Source organism: Onychomys torridus, chromosome 3, assembly GCF_903995425.1.
Source record: "Onychomys torridus chromosome 3, mOncTor1.1, whole genome shotgun sequence".
Lineage (NCBI taxonomy): Eukaryota > Metazoa > Chordata > Mammalia > Rodentia > Cricetidae > Onychomys > Onychomys torridus.
The window spans coordinates 12,079,477-12,097,159 of NC_050445.1; the positions used below are offsets into that span (position 1 = coordinate 12,079,477).

The window sequence follows — 17,683 nt, forward strand, 5'->3', positions numbered from 1 at the left end:
CTGTGAGCCAAAGCAATCTTAACTTTCTTATAACTAGATTATTTTGCATATTCTGTCACAGTGACAGAAAGTCAACTAACATACCGTGCTCAGGAGCTTTCTTTGGTCTGACATTGCTAACCAGTTTCCTGAGACATGTCTTTGTGCATGTCAACCTGTGCTCTCTACCACCAGCCACCATATCTCATGGATATGATCATTGGTCTCCATGCCCTTTGAGTTGGGGAACTCAGGGAAATTCAAAGGGACAATACAATTCCCTATGTGCCTTCAAAAACCCTAGGTTAACGTGCAAGGAATGGATATGTTAGACAGTTCTTAGCAAGGTCACAATCTTTTTTTTCTCTCTCAGGAAGCAGGCTGTTCTGGCTGGTAGAGAATTTTCTGAAGACTGTGAATATCCAGAGTCCATTAGAAGAGAGAAACCACACAATAAAAAGGGAACTGGGTTTCTAATGCAAAGAACTAGTCCCCATAACCAGATTTGAAGTATCAGGATTGACTACTAACATTTAATGTTAGGGGCTATATAAATGAGAAGCTCCTAGCCCTTGGGCTACCACAGGGCACTCAAGGCAAAACACTTCTTCCCCCCAAACCTCTAAATTCTTACTGGAAATGGCACAGTCATGACCTGAATTGATAGAGAAGTCACTGTGATTCTCCCCAGCCCAAGTTGCTGGAAACGCACCCTCTAGAAATGGTCACTGTATGTCAGTGGGCACTAAAGCACTCATTAATGATCTGCAAATCTCAGGGATGGCCTTATCATATGAACTTCACCATGTGGTTCCAGTAGAGGGAGGAAATTTGCATTCCTGCAGGCTCACCTACCTCAGATTTGTAGCATCTCAGGCTGAAGTCATTGGAACTGCTTTAAGGATTCTGTCTCCTCTCTATCCACCCCAGCCAAAGCAAGCACCTTCCAGCTCACTGACTATCCTGTCTTTCACCTCAAGGTCTTGGAACATGGTCTACCTCCCACTGAGGACTCCTCTGAAGAGCTGGCCCTGGGGGATGCCTGGAAACTTGGAAGTCTCTCAAGATAGACTCTCTTGCTAGACTTCAGTGAGGTTAAGGACACTTGTGCTGCCTGATTAACCACGTGGAAACAGCCTGGAACTTGCTTGCTTGGATTTACCTCACCCTCACCTTCTGGCTTCAGTGACCCTCGATAGCCAGGTGGAATTGATTAACAGCTCACGAGCCAAGTCCATACACAGGCATGTATCGCTGAGAAAGTGCATGGCCTTGCAGAAGTCTTTGGTAACACCTGCCCTTTCATACATTCTTCATCCGCATGTTGAAGTTGAGGGTAGTCTGAACTCTTCCAACACAATCTAACATTTAGAAATTAGTAATCTCCAAACATCTGTTGTTCAAACACCTGTGCTCGTCTTTGATCCAAACATTAAAGGGCAGACGGCTCTGGAAGGGTCTGTGGAGAAAGAGGAAGGTCGATGCCATGGATGAGAAATGTGAGTAGGATTCCATGCTACCATGTTCGTGTTCAGGATTGCACCCTGAGTTTGGGATTCTACAGTAAATTCAGTTAAGGAGCTGTAGATTCCCCAGAGAAGGCATAGAATAGAGAAATAAAGAGGCAATTAACAATGCAAGTCCCAGGAATGGCTAGGAATGGTGTGCTGTTTATTTTGTAACTTGACACAAACGATACACCTGGGAAGAGGGAACCTTACTTGAGGAACTGCCTCCATCAGGTTGGCCAATGGGATTTATTAATATTTGATGTGGGAGAGCCCAGCCCACCAAGGGTGGTGGTACCACCCCTGGACAAGTGGGTTGTATAAAAAAGCAAGCTCATCAAGCCACTGGGAACAAGACAGTAAACATTGTTCCTCCATGGCCTCTGTTTCAGTTTCTGCCTCCAGGGTCCTGCCTTGAGTACCTGCCTGACTTCTCTCCTGATGAACTGTGTGATCTGTACACTGAACTAAACCATTTTCTCCTCAGGCTGGTTTTGGTCAGTGTTTTATCACAACAGAAAGACAAACACCTGGCTTAGAATACTTAGCTCACACTGACACATAGAATACTTCATTTCTTCAACAAATTAAAAAACAAAAAAACAACAACAACAAAAACACTAAAGCCCGGAGAATAAGAATTCTGCCTGCATTTCTGAAACTAGAAGCAGGAGAAAGGACAGGAAACACTCTCTCATCCTCACAATTCCACATGGGTTATTGGAGATGCCCACCTCTGTCCAGGGCATGACGGTTTTATATGAGATGTCTTTGCAAAGGAATCAGGGTTGGAATCTAGACTTCAGGTAGCTTCTTGGCAGGTCCCTGTAGGATGTCAAAGCTGAGAAACTTGGCAAGCGACCTGCTGCAGAGAAATGTTTGTCTGACTGAAGGCAACTCCTCTCATGTTCACTGTTGGGTGTGCTCTACATTTCTTTCTTTCACATTGAGGTCAACTCTCAGGGTTTGCATAGAGAGATCAGGGCAGGAGAGCCTAGGTGGCAGAGTAGCAGATGTGTCTTAATGAGCATCTCCAAAGGCACCAGCGTTTCAAAAGGAAGTGTCCTGGCACCCATCCCTTCCCCAGCTGGACAAAAATCAAAAAGGGATATGTGACCACTGCTAACCCTCCAGAACTAACTCGATCAGCTCCAGAAAGCAATCAGAGGGGAAAGCCTCTTGTCACTCCTTTTTCAGTCACAGAGACACAGGGACCAGGCTTCCTGTGAACAAAGGGTAGGTTTTAGCCACCTCACCTCTAATTGTGGGGACATTGATGGTTTTAGTTGTGTAGTGCACTCCATCCACTGTTCTTGATTTCTGGAATTTACAACCCCAGTGCAATTCAACATGCCCATTGTGTAGAGCACACAGAAGCTCCTGAGACAAAGAAGCTGAAAGGCCTAAATCATCCACGCATTACACATTTTATAGGTTCAAGCCCTAGAGATGCTACCGTGTATTCATCCACTTATTTACTCATCAAATATTTACTGAGTTCATCCATTCTTCTCATTATTCAATGTATTCAGTAGGTACTAGGCAGTGGATTAAACTTCAGGTACAGAAGGAAAACAAGATTTGAAAGTCGGTCTGTAGCACATTGTAATAAACACAAGGTAGATTCTGGGTCTGTCAGGAACCATCCAGGATGTTGAATTTATTGACATTCCATGCTGTGCTGTTTCCCAAAGGTGTTCAAGGTGCGCCACATTGTAAGTGCTAAGATCTTTGCCTCTGAACCAACACACCTGAGCCAATCCATAACTTAGACAAGAAGATGTGACGTTCTGCCTCGCAGAAGGGTCACAGAATCTGCAGCAGTCATGGGGTGACCTGGAGCCTTCCCTGAATTCCTAAAATCTTAACAAAACTGAGAGTGTTTTCTTCAACAAGCAGGCTTCTTGGGTTCTCTTCCCTTCTCTTCTTCTTCTGACAGTCAGGCTGTAGTGGAGGAAGGCTCTTATTCCCAGACACACCTCTTTAAGTGTGTAATGCTCTTTCCATGGCAACAGCATTCAGTGTTGTCGCCTAGCTGGCTGCCTCCCTTGAGTCAGCGTTCTCCCTTGGTTGGTCAGGGAAATGGTAAACACAGACTAAGAGTTCACTAAACACAACCTGATTTCCCTCCTCCCTCCTTCTATTCTGACCATCAGATTCCCTGTTCTTTAGTTCACTGATCGTGAGACTCAGTTAAGTATTTACATTCAGGCTTTCCTACATATGAAAGTGTACTGTTGCTCCCCAAACCTCACCACCTCTCTGGTAAATTATGCTACTTGGAATCATTCATTACATGACAGCATTTACAAGCCCCTGGGGTGATCTGCCCCATAGATCTGCCTACCCACTACACGTTGCCCAGTACCTAAGAAACAGTCACAGCTTCTGTTAAATAGGCCAGACCACTGACCACACTCAGTGTCCTGTACAACTTGCCCATTTGGGAACTGCTTTTATATTATTGGATCTGGACAAAAATTGCATGTTTCTAGAGCCTTAGCTTATTGTTCCTGCATCCACATCCTCTTGGTACTAGTCATGGTGCGGCACCTGTTACCTAACCCTTCGTGGGTTATCTCACGGCTTGCTCTGGTTAAAAACTGTGGTAGAAGGACATCACTCAAATTCTATGTATATTAGTTTTCACAGGCTGTTGTAACAAAACACTACAGGCTGGGTGGCTTAAAGGATAGAAACCCTGTCTCGAAAAACAGAAACAACAACAACAAAAACAACAACAAAACAACTTATTTTCCCAAAGTTACACTCACTCACTCACTTGCTCTCTTTGAGGACACTTATCCTACTGAATCAGAATACCAGCCCAAGGCTTCGTTCAACCTTATTAACTCCTTACATATCTACCACCAAGTAAACTTTACGACTTTTTTGTGGGGGAGGGGGTTGGTTTTAGTTTTTCAAGACAAGGTTTCTCTGTGTAGCCCTGGCTGTCCTGGAACTCACTCTCTAGACCAGGCTGTCCTTGAACTCACAGAGATCTGCTTTCCAAGTGCTGGCATGCACCACCACCACCTGGCTAAACTTTAGGACAATTTAATGTGTCCCTGGCATAAAATCCAGGCCTTAAGAGCCCTTCCAGCTTCTGTTCTTTCTGTGTCCCAACCCCAACTTGAGGCAACTCTAGTCCATCCTCCTGAGGTGGGGAGAGACAGACCATAGGAGCAGAAATGGACCGCTCTCATGTCCATTCTCATGAGAATAGCAGGAGTGTGTGTGTGTGTCAGATATATGTGTGTATATATAACATGTGTGTGTGTAACAGGTGTGTGTGTATGTATATAACAGGTTTGTGTGTATACATGCACATGTCAAAGTGGCCTCAGTTACAACATTTCTCTTAATACAAGTGAGTTTCAGTATCTCTTAAACATTACACTTTTTTGTGGGCGTGTGTGTAGGTAGGTAGGTGTTCATGTGGGTGCATGGGCATGCTCAGATGCAGGAGCACATGTCTGCATATGTATGAAGGTCGAAGGTTAACTCCAGCTTTCATTCCTCAGGAGACATCCACCTTGCTTTCTGCGACAGTCTCTCACTAGGCTGAGCCTCCTTAATTAGGCTAGGCCGCCTAGCTCGTAAGCACCAAGGACCCACCTCTCCGCAGTGCTGGAAGTCCAAGCACACATGACTGTCCCTGGCCTCTTTACAAGTGTTCGGAGGACTGAACTCTGACCCTCAAGCTTATGTGGCAAGGCCAGACATCAAGTTCTGTATCTTCCTGCGCTTACTCTTTTTCATGGCTGTTGTCCATGTTCCCATTATAAATAGTTTCATTGTTCTTGTTCAGCAGTCGTGAGGCATTTGCTTTTGTTTCTTCATCTAGAATCTTTAACCACATTCACGTCGTGAAAGGATTGAACTCTTGTCTTCCTGCCTTTGTTTGGATTATGGTTGTTTTGTATTTGCTTGCTTCTTCGGATGTTTTCTGTTTTTCTTTCTTTTTACTTATTTATTTTTTGATTGATTGCTGTGACTCCTCAGGAGAACTGTCAATTTCCTATGTACATTACCAATGAATCATCTCCTTTTTCCCCCAGTCTTAGGCTAAGTGATCATTCACCAGCAATAGCCACGTGTATTCTTGAATGAGAAGAAAAACTGGATGCTATATGGAGGCAAGGTGACGTCCCCCAAAAGCACATCCTTGCTCCCCAAATGTATGATTATGATACGGCCATATTAGGAAAAGGGATTTTACAGTTGCCATTGAAGGTTTAAAAATGATCACACCCAGGATGCTCCAGATGGAGTCTGCATAACTATTCACAGCTGTACACAAACCCTGGCCACTCTGGAGAGGCACAGCAGGAGAGGAGCTGGCCATGATGGTGGGAAGCAAAGGCCAGAGTCAGGGAGCCACTGCATAAGGAATGCCTGGATGGCTGCCTGCCAGAGGCAAGGACAATTCTCTCCTGGAACCGGTAGTCTTGTTCATAACTCAATGTCGGACTTTTAGCCTCCGGAGCGGTGGCAATAAGTCTGCGTTGTTCTGATCCACTGCGTTGGTAATTTATTATGGCGCTAGAGGGTGAACAGCACCCTTTACTCCTTTGGTGCCCTCTCTGTTATATTAAGTGTGTATGTTTTACTCTGTTGACGAGTTAGGAGAAAAAAGAGCGAGGTGTACAAAGTCCAAGAGAAAAGGGGGAAGAGAGGCTGGAGGTGGATGGAGAGTGCTAATTCAAGGACAGAAGGAAGAGAGGAGGAAAAAAATTAAACCGAGAAGGGAAAGCAATAGAGAGAAATAAGGTTAAAAAAAAAAAAAGTTAGCATCCACGCAGAAAGGCCCTTTCCTTTACCTCCTGACTATCCTTATATCCCTCCCCTCTATGCACTGTCCGGATCTCCAGTTCTGTTAGGCATTTTGCAAGTTTGTTTGTTTGTGCTCTTTGCACGCTCCTGGTCTCTAACCTGTAGGCACGAGACAGTCCCTTGGAAGCTGTAAGTCCGAAGCTCACCCAGGAAGCTCCCCTTGCATAGCCATAGGATCCCCTAAAAAGTGGCAGGGAACCTGCATCATTACCAGAGTCAGGGTCTCCTAGGCAAGCTTAAAGCTTAGGCTGCCACAAGCACCCACTTGGAATGCTTCTGCGGTCATATCACCCCACTCTCCCTGCCGCCCACAACACAAGTGAGCTCAACAATGCAAGGAGCCCACACATACAAAAAATTCCAAAGGCCGGGGAAGCCGCTGTTCGTGTTTAATGCTTATGGTCCTTCTGGGTCTGAATGGAGGACGTTTAACGTCTCTGCTGCCCCGAATGGTCTCTGGATGTGAAGTTCCCCTAAAGGATCCAGGGAGTGTGGGCAGATGTTGGCTTGAGGTCTGGGAAATAGTTTGGAGACAAGTGCAATCTTCTGCCCATCACCCCCATTATTCTTTGCAAATTCTCACCCAATTTTTAAAAATTTCTCTGAATTTCTTTCTAGGTACTTTCTTCATCGTTTTTTTTTGCAGAAAAGATTTTTCAGCATTTTGAAAATCTATTTTATATTGTGATTGCCCGGTTTTCAAAAGAGCATTTTAAAATTTACATATGATAAAACAAACCTTTTTGGTATACAGCTCTGTGAATCTGGGGAACTTTTTGGAGTGGTATTACAGTTGCTCCACTATGGGACAGTGGTGTGCACACCTTTATTCCCAGCACTTGAGAGGCAGAGGCAGGAAGATCTCTGTGAGTTCAAGGACAGTCTGGTCTACGTAAGAGTTCTAATTTGGGATTTAGCTCAGTGGATTTAGCTAAAGCACAAGGCCCAGGGTTCGATCCTCAGCTCAAAAAAAAAAAAAAAAAGAGTTCCAAGACAGCCAAGAATACACAGAGAATCCCTGCCTTGAAAAACAAACACAACATTGGGCGGTGGTTGTGCACGCATTTAATCCCAGCACTCAGGAAGCAGAGCCAGGCGGATCTCCAGCCTGGTCTACCAAGTGAGTTCCAGGAAAGGGACAAAGCTACACAGAGAAACCCTGTCTCGAAAAAAACAAAACAAAACAAAAACAAAAACAAAACAAAACAAAAAAAAAAACAACAAACAAACAAAAAGCACAGATGCCCCCATCAAGATATAAGACATTCACTTTTCACCTCAGTGCTGGCAGCCACCCAGCGGCCTCCAGGTGCTCAGCCATTACCTGACAAGAGCTGCATGGAGGAGTATGTGTCATCAGAAGCCCATGTGGCAGTATTTGAAGCAGTCTCTGACCCACCACCCACTGACTTGTGACATGCCCTCCCTTGGTATAATTACAACAAAGCTAGCCTGCTGAGAATGAAGGAATCTTCGAGCAAGCATGGCCCCACCAATGTGAAAGATATAACAGGAAATGGAGCTATGGATGCTGAAGAAGATGATGACACTGATCTCCTTGGATCTGAGGAAGAAAGTGAAGAGGTGAAGAGCGCCTTGCGCAGTATGAATCAAAGAGAGCCAAAAGGCCGGCCCTTGTTGCCAAGTCTTCCACCCGCTGGATGAGAAACCTGGTGATGACAGACAAGCGTGACTGAATTGGAGGAGTGTGTCAGAAGCATCCGAGCTGATGGCTTTGGTGTAGGACCTTTCTAAATTGCTTCTTGTGGGATACGGAATTTAAAAGCTTCAAATATAGTGTGTAGTCTAAGAGGCTAAAGCTGGAACAGATATGCTAGAAGAGCGGGTTACTTTTGAGGATTATGTGCAGTCCATTGATGTGGCCGCTTTTAACAAAACCTCAGGTTCATCCTTACCTCAAGTCAGCACACTTCAATAAAAGCTTGAAAGATGTAGAAAGAAGTTAAAAAAAAAAAAAAAGATGTAGAAAGAAGAGTCATAAGACAATTCCCTCTTGGTTTAAAAAAAAAAAATTACACAGATCGCATCATGGTAATCAAATCCTCCTTCCTTAGGCTATAGCAACTCCCGTGACTTCTTCCCTGGGGTGTTATGTCTTCCAGAGTTTCATATAAATGAGTTTAGTGTTTTTGAACCTTGATTCCTTCACTAGCACATGGACTCGTTACATGCACCTACTTTGAAAATCCCATACTTCACTCCTTTTTCCTACTGACTAGTTAAATTCTTAAACAGGCTGGTAAATCCTTCTGCCTAGGGAAGGATATTTGGGGATTTCCAGTGGGTTTTTTAAGTAGTAGTGCTGCTGTAACTATCTTAAGACCAGCTCTTGGGTGAAACTCTATTTATGTTTTGCTTTATTTTTTCCTCTGGGGTAAACATATGAACACATACATGTTTAACTTCATGAGAAACTGCTCGTATTCCTAGCATGCTTGGGGGAGCAATTTCCCCATTTTGTGTCTCACTAGTAATATTTGCAAGTGCTTTGCAAGGACTCGATGCTGCTGGTGTGTTCCCCTAAGGACCATCTTTAAAGACGTGGAAAGTTTCACACTGTAGCTTCAGTCTTCGTGTTCCTGGTGACGAATAATGTTGAATAGCTTTCATTTGCTTAGTTACTACCCAGATAGCCTCCTTTAAAAGTATCTAAATCTTTTACCTAGTTTATTTTTATTTTTATTTTTCTGGGTTTTTTTAAATTAAAATATAATCACATCATTTCCTCCCTTCTCTGTCCTCCCAACCCCTCCCATGTCCCTTGTTCCTTCTCAAATTCATGGGTTCTTTTTCTTTCTCTCTCTCTCTCTCTCTCTCTCTCTCTCTCTCTCTCTCTCTCTCTCTCTCTCTCACACACACACACACACACACACACACACACACACACACACACACACACACTCTCGTGCGCGCGCATGCGCAGTTAGTACAACTTACTTAGTCTGTTGAGTGCCATTTTTATTAGGATTTTATTATTTTATTTAGGATTTTCCCCTAAGATCCAAGGCCCGGGAGGTTGCGTAGGATTCCAGAGCTAGTCATGATTACCCTCCCATTGATCATAAGCCCAATTAGATAGCTGTTGGTTACCACCAAGATGTGAGTACCATCATTGCACCCTCAGGTGTGTTTTTTCATGCTGGTCATTGTGTGGTTTATTGGCATCACAGCTGTGTAGGACTATTCATTGCTTCCCTCCCTTGGAAGCTTGCATAACACCTTCTGATACTATGAAAGCTAGTCCTTGTGAAGCAAACCTTTCAGGTCAGATCCAGCTGGGATCCTCTGGGTCCTATTTCTGAAGTCTGTGGTGTCTTCATCAATAGGGACTTACCTTCAACCTCTGGGAGGCAACTAAAGATTAGCCCATTTTTTAAGAGGGTTTTTTTTTTCTTGGCTTATGGGAGTTTCTTCTACATTTTTTGAGAATTTTATGAGTACTATATTTACATAATCTCCACATCTCTATCTCCCCACTCAACTCCTCTAGTGTACCCCTCACCCTTTCTCAAATTCATGACCTCTTCTTTTTAAATTATTGTTTTCTGTGTGTGTATGCATATGCATATGTAAATATAGCCTGCTCAGTTAATTTAGTGTTGCTTATATAGTATTTGTTTAGATCTGACCACTTGAGATTAGATAACCTATCAGCAGGCTCATCCCTGGAGAAGACTGAGTCTCCCTTTCTTAATAGCCATTTCATTGCCTACAACTCTTCACGTAGGAGCCGAGCCTTGTGAGATTTCCATCATTCGCATGGCATCTAGTGTTGTCATGGTGCCAGTGTTACTTAGGCGATCTTATTTTTGTGATCCCATGAGTGCAGCTTCCCTTTCATGTCTAAAAGACATTCATCTGGAAGCAGACTTCCTGGACCTCTGGTTCTTAGAATCTTTATGGCCCCTCTTCCTGGCTATTTCCCGGGCCTTATATACAGAGGTTGTGTTGTAGATATATCCACTGGGGATGGCCACCTCAATATTATGTTGTCCTCTGTGTTCTGACCAGCCTTCGTTTGTTCCAAAAGAAGCCTCTTTGACAGGAGTGAGAGCCACAGTCCTCTGTGGGTATGACAGTCAGTACTTAGAATGCAATTTGGGATTATACCACTTCAGGTAATCGGCAGCAGCAGGGTCTCCTCTAGGGTCCATGATGTCACCTGTCATGGGTAATTCACTAGGTTTACAGTACCAGGCATGGATTCCCTCCTACTGAATGGACCTTAAGTTCAATCAGATATTATTGGTTATCCCCCAAGATATACATGTCGCTGTTGCATCATTGGGGTTATCTTGTGCTGATCATGGTTGTGATTCATAGCTTTACAGCTGGGTAGGACTATTGGTTGTTTATTTTTTCCTTTGGCAGCTTGCACAGAACTCTCTGTAATATGGAAGCTAGTCCTCAGCAAGGAGCCTTCCAGGTTAGCTGCCTCTTGATTCCTCCAAACTTTATGTCTAAAGGGTGTGGTGTCTGCAGTAGTAGGGTCTCACCTTCGAGTTCTCAGAGACAACCCAGGGTGATGACAATAGCCTGTATTATTTTGAGAGTCTCTCTAATTCCCTTGGCTCAGAGGGAGGTGTCCCACGCCTGGCATTGGGGTTTTGTTACATAGTCTGTGGCTCTTGTGGGGAAGCATTAGCACCACAAGAGACACAACTTCATCCAGACTCTGTGTGTATACACATGCTGATACAGGTTGGATATGTATTCTTAAGTAGACATGAAATAATGTTTCCCTAAGGCCTTTTCAAACGTCTTGAATGCTCTCTCTCTCTCTCTCTCTCTCTCTCTCTCTCTCTCTCTCTCTCTGTGTGTGTGTGTGTGTGTGTGTGTGTGTGTGTGTATTGCCCTCCCTGCACCCTTCCTAGTTAAAGTCTCTCTTCCATTTACTATTTCCCCATTTAGAACACCTACCATCTCCCTCTCTAGAGCTCCCCGCCCCGCCCCCACAGTCCTGTTCTACCTACCTGCCCTCTGGTATTATTTCAGGTTATATGCTCAGATATAAGGATTCAGAGCTTGGACCCAAAATGAGAGAGACTAATGATTTGCCAGGGGTCAAACATTTAGTGAAGTCACTGGGTTGGAACCTGTCAAACCTCCCCTTCCTCCTGAATTCCCACTTTGAAGAATCCAGGCCTCCCACTTGGGAAACCACGGATCCCCTCTGTCACCCTCACCTACATCTGATTAACAAGTCAAGCTGACATTTTCTTCGTATTATCATAGAACAAGCACATGGTTTACAATGATGTCAGATTAAGAATAATGCCAAGATGATAGTGGTAAATTGTAATTTTATCATTTATACTCTTCCTAATTTTTTCATCAATGTTTATTATTTCTGAACACACTTGACTCAAAATAACAGATAATAGACAAAAATACACAGTAGTTATCATCCACGATTATGGTATGTATGGGCTGCTTATTGATGTTTTCTGCCCCACATTCCCACATTGTTAAAAGAAGCAAAATAAAATCCTAGAAGAGATTCTTGTACCCTGTTGACTCAATATAGCAAAGATCAAATATTACTCTGTGTGAGAGTGAATCATTCAACCACACCTTAATGATCACAAGGACAGATGCCGCCTTGGTTGATATAGAGCTTGTAAAAAGATTTTTATCTTTCCTAATTCTCTGTATTACTTTGAACATAATATTAAGTGGCAAAGGTCTCCTCAAGAATGGCTTTCTCTTCTATTGGGTTCTAGATAGCAAGGTAATTCTGATCGAACTTAAGATAATACAGAGGTATGCTAAATGACTCAATTTACAATCTTAGATTTCCAAAGCAGGGGGGAATAGCTAAATTGTTTAGCAAAATCTTATTGTTCTTTAGAATAATTGAGAAATATACTTAAACCAAATTCCTTTTATGGGAACCCAAACTGTAAAGAAACACTGGTTTTTTTCTTTAGTTAAATCTAAAGAGCAATGATTTTGGATTCACAGTGAATCCATTATTTCTTATTCTCAATAAACAAAAGTAAATGTGATTAGTATAAGTTGTCAAAAGTGTTATTTCCATTCAGTGGGAGGGGCTTGGTCCTGCCTTAACTGAATGTACCAGGCTTTGCTGACTCCCCGTGGGAGGCCTACCCGTTTGGAGGAGGGGATGGGGGATGGGTTGGGGAGGGGCTGGAGAGAGAGGGAGGGGGGATGAGACAGGTGGAAAAAAATGAAGTTTAAAAAAATGTTATTTCCATAGAAAACTCATCTATTTCAGAAGAAAAGCATAACTTGTTGAAAAGTAATGCCATCTTTTTCATTAATTTGACTCCGTGACATTAGTTATAGGTACTCAGCTATAGGCACATGATTCCCTTCTCCTGTACTTGTGTTTTACATGATTAATACATGTCTATTGTAAAGTTGTAAGTACCCAAAGAAACACTGCTTACTTAGCCCATATAATTATAGAACTGTCTCATTTTAATAGGCAATGAGTTAAGATAAGCCAGGCATAAAATACTTGATGGGGGCAGTGATTGATTTGGGTTGCCAAAATTGTTTAGATTAACAAAAGGTTCACTCAAAATGTTTATGTAGTATCTGCAGATGCTTAGACTGTATAGAAGAAAGCTTCAAACTGAGGATAATGAAGCCCAAATGTAGATAAGTTAATAAGTAAACAAAAACAGAGTGACATTGTAACACAAGCTGATAATAAAATAATCATCTGTGAGATAGTATGAAATTTAATTCTTCTTTCCTTCCTTTTTGCTTTCTGTATGCATGTATGGTGTGTGTGTGTGTGTGTGTGTGTGTGTGTGTGTGTGTGTGTGTGTGTGTGTGATATGACACATCTATCCTTACCTTCCTCCTCCTTTGGGGGCAGGGCCTCTCTTTCATTGTTTGTTGCTTTGTATGCTAGGTTAGCTGGATTGTGGGTTTCTGGGGCTGCCCTGTCTCCACTTCCCATCTTGGCAGAGGAACATTGGGAGAACACTGTCACAATTGTCTTTTACCTGTGTTCTGGGTTTTGAACTCAGGTCCTCATGTTTGCCCAAGTGTTTAACCCACCCAGTCATCAACCTAACCCCCAAGGAAGTATATAATTCCTTGTGTAGATAACTATTCATTTAGGAAATTCTCTCCTCCCACTGAAGATGCAACTCTCACAAAAATGTACTGTAGAAATTATTATAAATTACAAAAACAAGAGGCTAGGCACTCAGGGAAAAATAATCTTCACAGGCTTATGGTGAGACATTTAACAAATACTTTCTGCCTTTATTTGGCAACTGATTGAAAAAAAATAAACTAGACCCTAGCCTTCAGGATGGACATGTGGGGATGATGGGCATGGTGGTTTGCATGAGAAATGTCTCCTATTGGCTCAGCTATATCAACACAGGCTCCCCAGCGGGGGGGGGGGGGGGGGAGGGGGTGGGGGGGGGGGGGGGTGGTACTGCTGGGGGCACCCTTGCTGGAGAAAGTGCGTCTCTGGGGAGCAGGCTTTGAGAGTTCTTCACATCACCCCACTCCTAGTTCTCTCTTTTGTGTTAACAGTTGAATGTGTGATCTCTCATCTCCCTGCTCCAGCTGCCTGCTGTCTAGCCTCCCCCACCACAGTGAACTCCCCCTCTGGAACCTTGAGCACACAGACACCCTTCTTCCATCAGTTGCTTTTTGTAAATGGAGTTTTATCACAGCAACAGAAAATCAGCTCACACAGGGGTTTGCAGTGACTACTCAGAGGCAGTTATTCTGGCCTCCAAAAACAATTCTAGAATAAATTAAAAATATGATGCCAATCAACTCAAGTCACCACACACAATTCCTTATGTCATTAGCAAAACATAAATTAATTCTTTCCTTTCAGTTACATAGGAAAACATTTTTCTGGTGCTGACTCATTTTCTCAGACTAGGAGCATATTTCCAACAAAAATAATTTGACAGGATACTGAGTTGTTAACCTTCTTTGAGTAACAGACTGGTAACAAACCCAGGGTACCTACAGACCTTGGCCTGAGTAAAGGACAGAGACCATGTTTTGGATACTGTGTGGCTATGGTGTAAAAATGTCCCACAATATTTCTTGAATGCATGGCTTAGCCAGTTGTCAAGACCTCTGACTTCCGAAGATTACATGAAAAAAGAAGCAATCTATCTTCCAATACTTAGGACCAAACAGGACTTTTGTGGGTCTGGTGTGAAGTACTTATGACTGGTATGAAATAAGTGTTCTCTGGAGGGCCTAAGGCACATGAGAAGTCTTTCCGGCATCAAGATAACTTGGAAAAACTCAAGATCAGCCCATGTTACACAGCTAAGCAGGACACCAAAGAAAAATCTGTTCATCTTCAACCTTCACAGATGAGAGTACTCAGGCCCACTCCAGGCATCTGCATATTGGAGAGAGCTCATTAGTCTCATCTGTTAGAATAACACTGTGCTCCTGTCTAGGGCTCCTTCGGCCCACACGCTTCTTCTTACATGAGGGTTTAACTGTGAAATTGACTAAACAACTAACGATGAATCTCCTTTTAGTTCAACTTAAATTTCTTCTTTTAAATATGGGTGTCTCATTGTGTGTGCGCACATATGTGTGTGAGTGCCCATGTATGCTTGTGGAGGCCAGAGGTCAATATTCCTCAATCACCCTCTCTACCTTTTACTATACATCAGGGTTTCTCACTGAACCCAAATTGGCCAGACTGGGTAGACAGTCCCCAGGGATCCTTCTTGCCTGCCTGCTACTATGGGCACCTGCCTTCATCCCTGGCTCTTATGTGGGTGCTCAGGATAGAAACTCAGGTCTTCAAGCTTGTACAGAAAATACTTTACCAACTGAACCAACAACCTGCCCCGTCTCTCTTATTTTTAAGTCTACACTTAGTCAGTCTCTCTCCCTGATTTCAGGTAAACTGAAACCTTGCATCCAGACAGACAATGCTGGGATGCTCCTGGCAGGCGGTTGCTACAGTCAGATAAGGAAACTGACAGGAGCCTGTTCCACCCTCACATGGGAGCAGGGGAGAACTGGACCCAGAGTGCTCAGGCTGGGCCGCCAGAGAGGAGTTGTTTGTCTGTGGAGGGTCTGACTCAGTGGGAGTTGGCATTTAAGGGCATTGCTAAGTTGTTTAAAGATACATGGTCCAAAGAGATATGAAAGAAATATTATGTTCAAATGTCCATTTATTAACTAGATAACCAACTCTTGGATAGATGTCTGGAATGAAAATGTTGCTTGGAATTTGGTAAGATACCAAGTCAATGTTTTGCAGTAACATTTGCAAACTGTTATAGCCAGCATCCCACACTCCTAGACAGTAGTCAAGTATATTCTCATGTTGGTACATGGAAATTAGTAAGGATAGCTAGTTAAACGCAAAGCCAACCCCAAGACTTTCATCCCTAAGTAAGATAAATATACTTTATCAATTGGTAATGGTTTTCTCCAAGGATTATTAATGAACAATATAGATTTACTTTTTAAAGACTTGAGTGAATTAGGATAAGATAGTCACATGCATGCACAAATGTACTATACATGTAAACACATAATAGGTTCTTCATTCTTATGATAGCTATGTTGTAGTCTCCACTTTACTGGATCAGTTAGTAGCAAACCATGGTTTCCAGGGGAGACAAGAAGTCGCTTCCCATGTGCCGCCTCTCACAGCACTTTTTCTGCTAATCAAATAAATATGAAGAATCTTTTTGAAAAAATATCTTATTTAATATACATTGTTGACTTTAATCAGAGCCTGCAGCACTAACCGAATGAGGCACACTGACATATTCTCTCTATCAGGAGCATCTTGTTCCCTAAACACTATTAGACAGTCCTTCGGTGTTATGCTTGGGGCCCATTTTAAACAGTGTAATTGCCAACAAAAGGCAAAGAGGTAACAGGAAAAGGGCACCGGTTTGTAAGGTGAGAGCAAAAGCCAGGAGGCAGGGCATACCCTGGTTCCACTGGCTTGGAAATATAAATACATGGGTGACAACTTTTCTAGTGTTCCACACGTGTCCGTGAATGATTACATAAGTGTCACAAGAATGGACTCTGGGGCTGCAAACAAATGCCAACGAGTAAGAAAATAAAGATGTGGAAACCGTGAGTAGTGAGGTCGACCAAATGTGTCTGTGGGACTCGTGCTGCCCTCCAACCACCAAGGAAGTCTGGGCCAGAGCTGTTGGCACTTGTGACTGCTTGTAGCTTTGCTGTCATTTCAGAACTCACCAGGAGCACTCTGGCTGCGCATTTACCTTTGTCTTTAGGGGCAAGTGTGTTTCTGGGAAGCGTCAATTTTTCTTAAGCTTGCAGATTCATACAACTGTATATTTCTTTGAGCTCTTTATAAAGACCATCCTCTTTCTCTTTGGCATGCTTGAAATGGGAAAATGCAAAGGTTCCTTACTTTGAAAGTAGCAGGAAATCTGAAACACTGCAAAGGTTCCTTACTTTGAAAGTAGCAGGAAATCTGAAACACAACAGCGTCTTCTGTCATCCCAGAGTCAGGAAGAGCCAAAGCCACAGCCTCGTCCTGGCTGGGAGCTCAGCATGGCACTTTGTGTGACTTGGCATGAATCCATGAGAAGAGGGTGGGCCTGGCACTTCGTTCTTCCTGGGTGATCTTTGGCTGTAAAGTGAGGATAATAACATTTATCTCATGGTGTTGGAAGCAGAAGCCATTTTGTGCTTTGTTCTTATCACAAATAGAAGCAATAATAATCATACTTATAGGAAACATAGATAACACATCAAATTCAAAGAAAGCCAAGGTCATGTCAGCTAAATAAACACTTCTCAAGGACACTAGGTTTGGGCTAACAGGACAATACAGTCTAGCTGTGGGTTTTCTCTGTAGACCCTTGTTGAGATGTCCCAGCCTATGGCAGGGCACTTCTGGACACCATATCCTGGTCACTAAGGACTGCTCATTAGCCATTAGCCAGCCCAACAGTGTTGTTACCTTGTTCGCTGCGGAACACTAGAGGCCAGTGGCCATGCCAAGGGCTCTTCAAAGGAGCTGACCCTAGTGGGCGGCTCCATCCATGTTCACAAGGCTTCTTGTGTCCCATTCTCAGTTCTCTGAGGTGTTTGTATTCCCTTTTTGTCTATATTGCACCTCCCATCTTGCAGTGGGTCTTTGGTGGGGGGAGACGTGTTTTTATAAAAGATTTTGTTTTTCATTTACTTTGAATCACATGGTGTGTGTGTGTGTGTGTGTGTGTGTGTGTGTGTGTGTACCCTACATGTGTATGGGTCTGGCTTGAGTTTTATCTGCTCTGCTGATAAAGTATAAAGAGTAGAAAAGGAAGCATCTAAGGGGCTGTGATAGGAAGAGAACTCTGCCTAGAAAAGGCAAATAT

General features: G+C 43.2%; 1 pseudogene; it reads left to right on the plus strand.

Moving 5' to 3' along the window:
* The first annotated feature begins 1,465 nt into the window (after positions 1-1,465).
* On the plus strand, positions 1,466-8,262 carry LOC118579516 (annotated as a pseudogene).
* The last annotated feature ends 9,421 nt before the right edge of the window (positions 8,263-17,683 follow it).